General features: G+C 39.2%; 1 long non-coding RNA gene across 1 annotated transcript; it reads right to left on the bottom strand.

Annotated features, from left to right (window-relative positions):
- Positions 1–429: 429 nt before the first annotated feature.
- On the bottom strand, positions 430–5534 carry LOC145407985 (uncharacterized). Its single transcript, XR_013898847.1, has 3 exons — positions 5454–5534; positions 3893–3992; positions 430–476 (listed from the first exon to the last, which is right to left on the bottom strand). It is a non-coding gene; the product is annotated as an uncharacterized LOC145407985 (long non-coding RNA).
- Positions 5535–6942: the final 1408 nt, after the last annotated feature.

Below are 6942 nucleotides of genomic sequence, written 5' to 3'. Positions count from 1 at the left end.
CTTTGAGACATACAGGCAAAGTACCAAAATAACTAAAGCAGTCTTTCCTCTACTGATATTCGTCCAAAAAAGTAATTTCTGCAGATGTTATTATTCAAGATGGGCTATTTCTGAGTCAAAGATATTACTTCTTTCAAGACACAAGGTACGACAACCCTTTTACCTGCTTCAATATAATGCAGCCAATGCTAAAATGAAATACTGCTTAAAATGTACTGTTTGCAAACATGGAAACATTGTATCAACTGGCAAGAAAATACATATTACTCATCTCATACATTATACTGTCAAAAACTGGTTAGAAAATACATAACTATCTTAAAAATAATAGCTAAAGTACGGTACGGTACTGTAGGTACAGGTATAGTGTGTCTCAGATGTCCAAAGTCACACTCCTGCATTCAATGGATGTAACTCCAGCAGCAATGCTGGCACTGCTTCACCTTGCTTTTCTTGCAGCCCAGCCACATAACAATCTGTAATTACATTTGCTATTAGACAGCTGTCTAGGAGACTGAAAATTTTATTAAACCACTACTGCCATCAGTGATAAAATAGGGAGGGGGAGACAGAACACTGAAAGCATCTCTCACTTAATGATACAGATGCATTATCAAAAAGTGCATCACTGAGTGAACATAGGCCTATAGCTAACATGGATTTAACGAGAATACACTGCTGGGGGGCCCAAAGCTGGTCCTGAGAGGGAAACTTTTACCTAACTCAAGTCCCAAACCAATCTACAGTTAGGCACAGCATCCAGACTGGCAAAACGCACTGCCATATAGCAGCAGCCATCAAATATTCCTGTGATTGCACATTCGCAACTAAAAAAACACTTCGTGTCTCTAGCACCACAAGTTTCGGATTCTCGCCACGGCGATGCCAGCGCCAACACTCAGTTTCAGCCTGTTTCCCGCACGTATTCATTGTGTCTGCAAGCCGAGTGTTACACTCTCACATCTTTGATTAGCGACTGATGGAAATGTGTTGTCTTGTACTTCAAGTGGTGCCAGGGGAGGACCGGGTGACGGTGGAAATGGTGTAAGAAGGCATGAACCTGGAAGAGTAGGCAGTAAAAGGAAGGCCAAGAGTGACTACCACAAGAGAATGAAAAACCGCAAGTATGATGACAAGTTAAAAAAAATAATATTATGATGGAAATGGAGAGAGGTGCTTGTAACTCTGAAATATGCAAAATGTATAATGTGCTAGCGCAGAGGTCAGCAACCTGAGGCTCAGGAGCCGCATGTGGCTCTTTTAGGACACTTCTGTGGCTCCAGAGCTTCATAAATATTTACTCTTTCAGAATGAAGGCATCATATAACACATGCAAGGCAACATTAGATTTTTAATTCAACTCTGAAGTGATCTAAATAACAGAACAATTATAATTTAATTCACTTTGTGAATTTAAGTAGATTGAATGAGAATTTTGCTTTGTAATAATGGATTTCCTCATGAATGAAAAGTAGCCTATGTTTTTTAATATTTTATCTAGCTATCTATCTATTGCCAGACACCATAATCCCGTAAGGGGTGGGCATTTGACTTTGAGTTATTTGTTTTATGGGGAGGGGCACTAACCCTCCACCAACCCACTTGTTGACACATAGGGAGCAATATTTTATGATTGTCATAATTACTATTCATACTACAGTACTTACATAATAGTACTTTGACTTATGAGTATTATCATACCAGTAATATATATATATATATATATATATATTATAGCATACTGAATAAATTACAAAACACATTAATGTATTTTGATTTGCTTAGTGAATGTAAGTAGATCGAACATCACCATAATGTTTTGTTTAGATTTAGAAGTTCTGTTGAGTTTGGTTTATGAAACAATTTTTTGTACTGCAGCTCCAAAAGTACTACATTATTATGAAACTTTAAAATAAATGGCTCTTCTAGCTTTAGGGGTTGCTGACCTCTGTGCTAGAGTCAACTGTAAGTAGTACGAGAAAACAGCTGAGTGAACTTAAAGCCAATCTAGCCCCTGCAAAGAAGTATTTTGAACTGGATGCCGGAGGTAGACAGGTGAAAACAGTGACCGAGTACAGCTCAATTATGCTATTGGTTGAATAGGACCCAGGACGGTGTTAGTGTGTCAGGGCCCGAAATTCAAGACCAGGCCTGCCTGTTTTATGATGAAGTTGCAAAGAAACGTAACACTGCATCAACCCCAGAGTTCACTGCTTCACGGGGTTGGCTACAGAGGTTCAAAGGCAGGTTAACAGCAACATTTCAGGTAACTTTAGGACATTTAAAGCAGGAAATACACTAGGGGGGTTGTGTTTTTTTATAGGCCTGGTTCCTATTAGCGTGGCTATTTTCCATAAGGTCAATGCCCCAACTTTGGTGGCATTTTTCAGTTCCTATTAGGTGCAAAACCTGGTGCCCTACTGTATACTGATATACTGTACATAGAAATTTAAAACACCTTATACTGCCACTTTGCAACTGTAAATTACTATAGAAAAAAAAAAAAAAAAGTAACTACCGGGTATCTATCTATTGCCAGAAGCCTCAATCCCATTTGGGGTGGCCACAAACAAATCAAATCGCCTCCAAGTCGCCCTGTCCCCCGCCATTTCACTGCCTTGCTCCCAACTCACACCCCCCTCTCTCATATACCTCTCCACCCCATCCCTCCATCTCATCCTCGGCCTCCCCCTCCCTCTTCCCCCCTCCACCTCACTCACATACACTCTCTTCGTCAGTCTTTCACTCTCCATCTTCTCCACATGGCCAAACCACCTCAGTGTGTTCCTCATAACGCTTCCTATCACATCCACAGCCACACCACAACGCTCCTTTATATCCTCATTCGTCAGCCTGTCTCTCCATGTGACTCCGCAGGCTCCTCTTAAATAACTCATTTCCACTGCTCTCACTCTTGACTTGTGTCCTTCCAACAACCTCCAAGCTTCACTTCCGTACGTTAGAGTTGGTATCACAATACTGTCATGTAGTAACTTTTTCACTTCCATGCTCACTTCCCTGTTTCTTATCACTGCTTTCAAAGAATCAGCAACCTTTCTTCCCTGCTGTACCCTTTCAAGCACTTCACCCTCCAAACCTCCATCCTTACTCATCACACTACCCAAGTACTTAAACGTACTCACATTTTCCAATTCCTCACCATCCAACCTCGCTGTACATTCACTGACTTCACCTCTCTCAAAGACCATCACTTTACCCTTCCCTACATTCACCTTTAGATTCCGTTTCTTACACACTCTCCCAAACTCATCCACCAAGCCTTGCAGCTCCCCTCAACAACACAGTATCATCTGCAAACAACAGTACAGGGAGTTTCCAAACACTATCCTCTCTCACCAGGGCCACTCCAACATCCACTACCCTACCTTGTACCTCTTTTATTACCCCATCCATGTACAGATTGAACAACCATGGAGACATGACACATCCCTGTTTCAACCCAACTTTCAAAGAGAAAAATTCACTTAGTTCACCATCCACACGCACTGCAGTCTTCGCACCATCGTACATACTCTTCACAGCATTCAACACGTTACAAAAAGTAACATGACTCTACAGTATAATCCCCTTACGGGATTAAGGCGTCTGGCAATAAAAAGATAGATACATACAAATACTTTATAGACTTACCAAGGCAAACTTCACTCAATATACTCCCAGCAATGGTAGTACAGGTAGCCTACTTTATACAAAAATCACTCATTTTTGCTTTACAACTTTAAGCAGAATAAAAATCAGCTGGTGATAACTAGTATAAAACCATACAGTACCAGACATCATCACACTGAAACAGCTACACTACATAAAATCATGGATATTGCTGTAGAAAAAAAACAAAGTTTGGGGAGTGAAGGGGTTAATCATTACCCACCTCAGAAATCATCAATACGTAACCCACTACCGTACGACATGTTGCTTGTCTTATTTAAACTCTGATGCTTCTCTCCTTCATGTCGGCTGTCTTTTCTCACCTGGAAGAGAGTAAAACAGATTTTGAAAAATATCCAAGAACATTATTGGTACACTATTATTTAACATCCCTAATTCTTCCTATTTTTTTCTGGTACTGATAATCATGTACAGAACAGCTGAGTCACATTTGCATGATAGAGAGATCTTCCATCTTCTTCCTCTTCCAGAGTTTTCTGTATTTCTCTGACAATTTTTATGGAGGCTGATGACTGTTTCTTGTTGATTTTGTCCTTGTTTTTACCCATGTTTTGCTCTCCCAACACCTGTTGCTTCTAGGGCATAATCGCAGACACTAATTAAAAGCTATCCTAATCTAAAAAAAATTCCTTTGCATTTCCATTCCAGCAGGTTTGGCAAAGTTACCGTGTCAGGTTTGGTTGATCTGATCGCTAGGTTTGGTTGCGACAAACTTGGTTAGTCTACATTACTGGTACTTCATCTAGATTAGTCTACATTAGGTTAGGTGAGGCAGTAAATTTTGTTTCGGACATCTCAGGAATTATGATTATTTTATTTGTTTTTTTGGTATTTTCAACATTTCTAAGACACTTTTCTTCTTTGGCATTTTTGTCGGAAATTATTCTTATTTTACTCTTGAAGATTAGGTTAGTTAGGTTTGTATAGGTTATCTTCAGGAGTAAAATAAAATTAACTTCCAACAAAAATGCTACAGAAGAAAAGTGTCTTAGAATTGTCCAAAATACAGAAAAAACAGATCAAAGCATCATAATTCCCGAGATGTCCGAAACTAAAAATTTACCAGTGAGGCTAGGTTATGGATGTGTAGGGTTAGGCTTGTAATAAATTTTGATATTCCAATAATGCAAATGCTTCTCATGTGAGGTATTTTCCATGAGCCCAAATTTTTGCATTACAAATTTATGCAGTACCAGTAGAAGCTTTCTCCATATTCATTCAAGGCATGTTGGCATCAAGGCATATTCCTATATATATATATATATATATATATATATATATATATATATATATATAGCTGTGACAGTTCTCACGCCATATTTCCACCAGGCCCACTTCCCTGACAATAAGGATTAATAGCATATGATGGTTCTCAATCAAGCAAAAGGACTTTTGAACATCTCCGATGACTGCAAAATATTCTGGCGCTGTGCTGACTGATGCCCCAAAGACAAACATCTCCCAACCGAAAATCTCCATCTTCACGCAACAGAAGGGGAGACTAACTTCTAAACCCTTCCAGTATTTAACTTCTTCATAACAACTCACACTCCCATCTTATACAACCACCTGACCGATCAATAAAAATCATCATCGCTTCTTAAGCACTTAACACCGATCATTAACAGAATGCCTTAGCGTCTAAGATCAAGCATCATTTTTGCCGGTCCCAAAGTTACTACGTTAACTTATGTGAAAGAGAAGACATCCATTTCTTATTAATGCTCAGTATACTATCTTCTCACCTGAATATACTGACATACTTGAATTTTTTTGCAGGAAATAACGTGACACTGCCAAGGCGACGCCGCTAAGCTCCACCTCTTGCCTGGGTTCAGTGTTTGGGAGGACTAATGAAATCTTGAAAATTGGACTGGTGAATTTTAACTATAATTATATCCCTAATACTATTAATGCCCTTTTCATAACTTTCAGGGTCAGTTAATCTTGTATATTAATGATTCTAATGCGTCTCATTCTATTTCATTACCAGTACTGTGAAATTATGGCAAAGAAATGTAAGTGCTGAAAGTAAGATTAGGTATTTTATTGTTTTATTATTTCAAATTATTTATTGTTATTTACATTGTTGTAATACCTTTTATCGGTAGTACGTCTGTTATATAGTTAATAAAAAATCTATCCTTGACACGTTAAAGTTTGTTTTACAAGCATTTCTAAAAGATCAGACAAGATGGCGCAGAGCGCGCGTATTTCAAAAATATGAAATTGCTTCCCACGCCCCTGACATCCATCTGCTCAAAACATACGCCATGTATTTTATCTGCCGTTCGCTGGAATAAAATACCAGACTTGTTTTCATTATTAAATGGTTATCGGTGACAATATTGACATTTCCACGCTCGTACGACTCAGTCTCAGCAAAGCTGAATTAAAACAATTTAGTGATCACAGAGGAAAGAGCTAAATCTCAAAGGTAACCTGATCTCATAAGCGCAGTCTATGATACGGGCCATACCTCCTCTTGAATATATTAACGCTGGGGCTATTTACAACACTCTTCGGCAGACCAGACCATCTGTTAATCACTTTTACATTTCTGAAATTTCTCCTCTTTGTGGTTCTGAATCTGGACTTGACAAGGTTTTGGCTGTCCCCTTGCCTCCAAGTATGTGCCCCTCTCTATCTGCTTGAAGTAGTACCTGCTGTCTACATTCTCGTAGCCATTTAGGATTTCCTACAACTCGTATTCTCCTCTCAAGTACAGTAAGCCAAAGGACAGATAGTCTCACGACAAGGCAGCTCTTGTAGTTCGATGACAAGTTTTGCAGCTTTCCTTTAGACTTTTTCTAGTTGATCAATTACTCTTTTTTATATGGGAGCCATGACTGTACAGCATACTCCATGTCGGATCTGACCAGTGCTAGGACCAAGAACATTTCTGACTCCATGTACAGTAAGTACTGTATATATTTCCCTAATCCTTCCAATATGGAGATGGTCTTGGTTACTGACTGGATTATATAGACTGATGGTGAGAGGTTAGGGGTTACATAAACTTCCAAGTCTTTTCCTCTATCGTGACTTTCAAGAGGGTGTAAATTATATGGTGCCCCTCTAGCGAGGGTGTTCCTTCCCTTCTATGCATTACTTTACACTTGTCCTTACTATAGGACAGGAGCCATTTCTCACTCCACTCCAAACATCTGGCCACCTGGAAGATACCTCTTTGATGCAAACTCTTTGCTTCTTGTTCCTGAGAAAGCCTTAGATTCATCTCAGAATATCATC

This window comes from Coenobita brevimanus, chromosome 75 (genome assembly GCF_032717465.1).
Source record: "Coenobita brevimanus isolate Jiangsu-jjx chromosome 75, ASM3271746v2, whole genome shotgun sequence".
NCBI classification, from domain to species: domain Eukaryota; kingdom Metazoa; phylum Arthropoda; class Malacostraca; order Decapoda; family Coenobitidae; genus Coenobita; species Coenobita brevimanus.
This window is presented reverse-complemented; position numbering and strand designations above follow the sequence as displayed.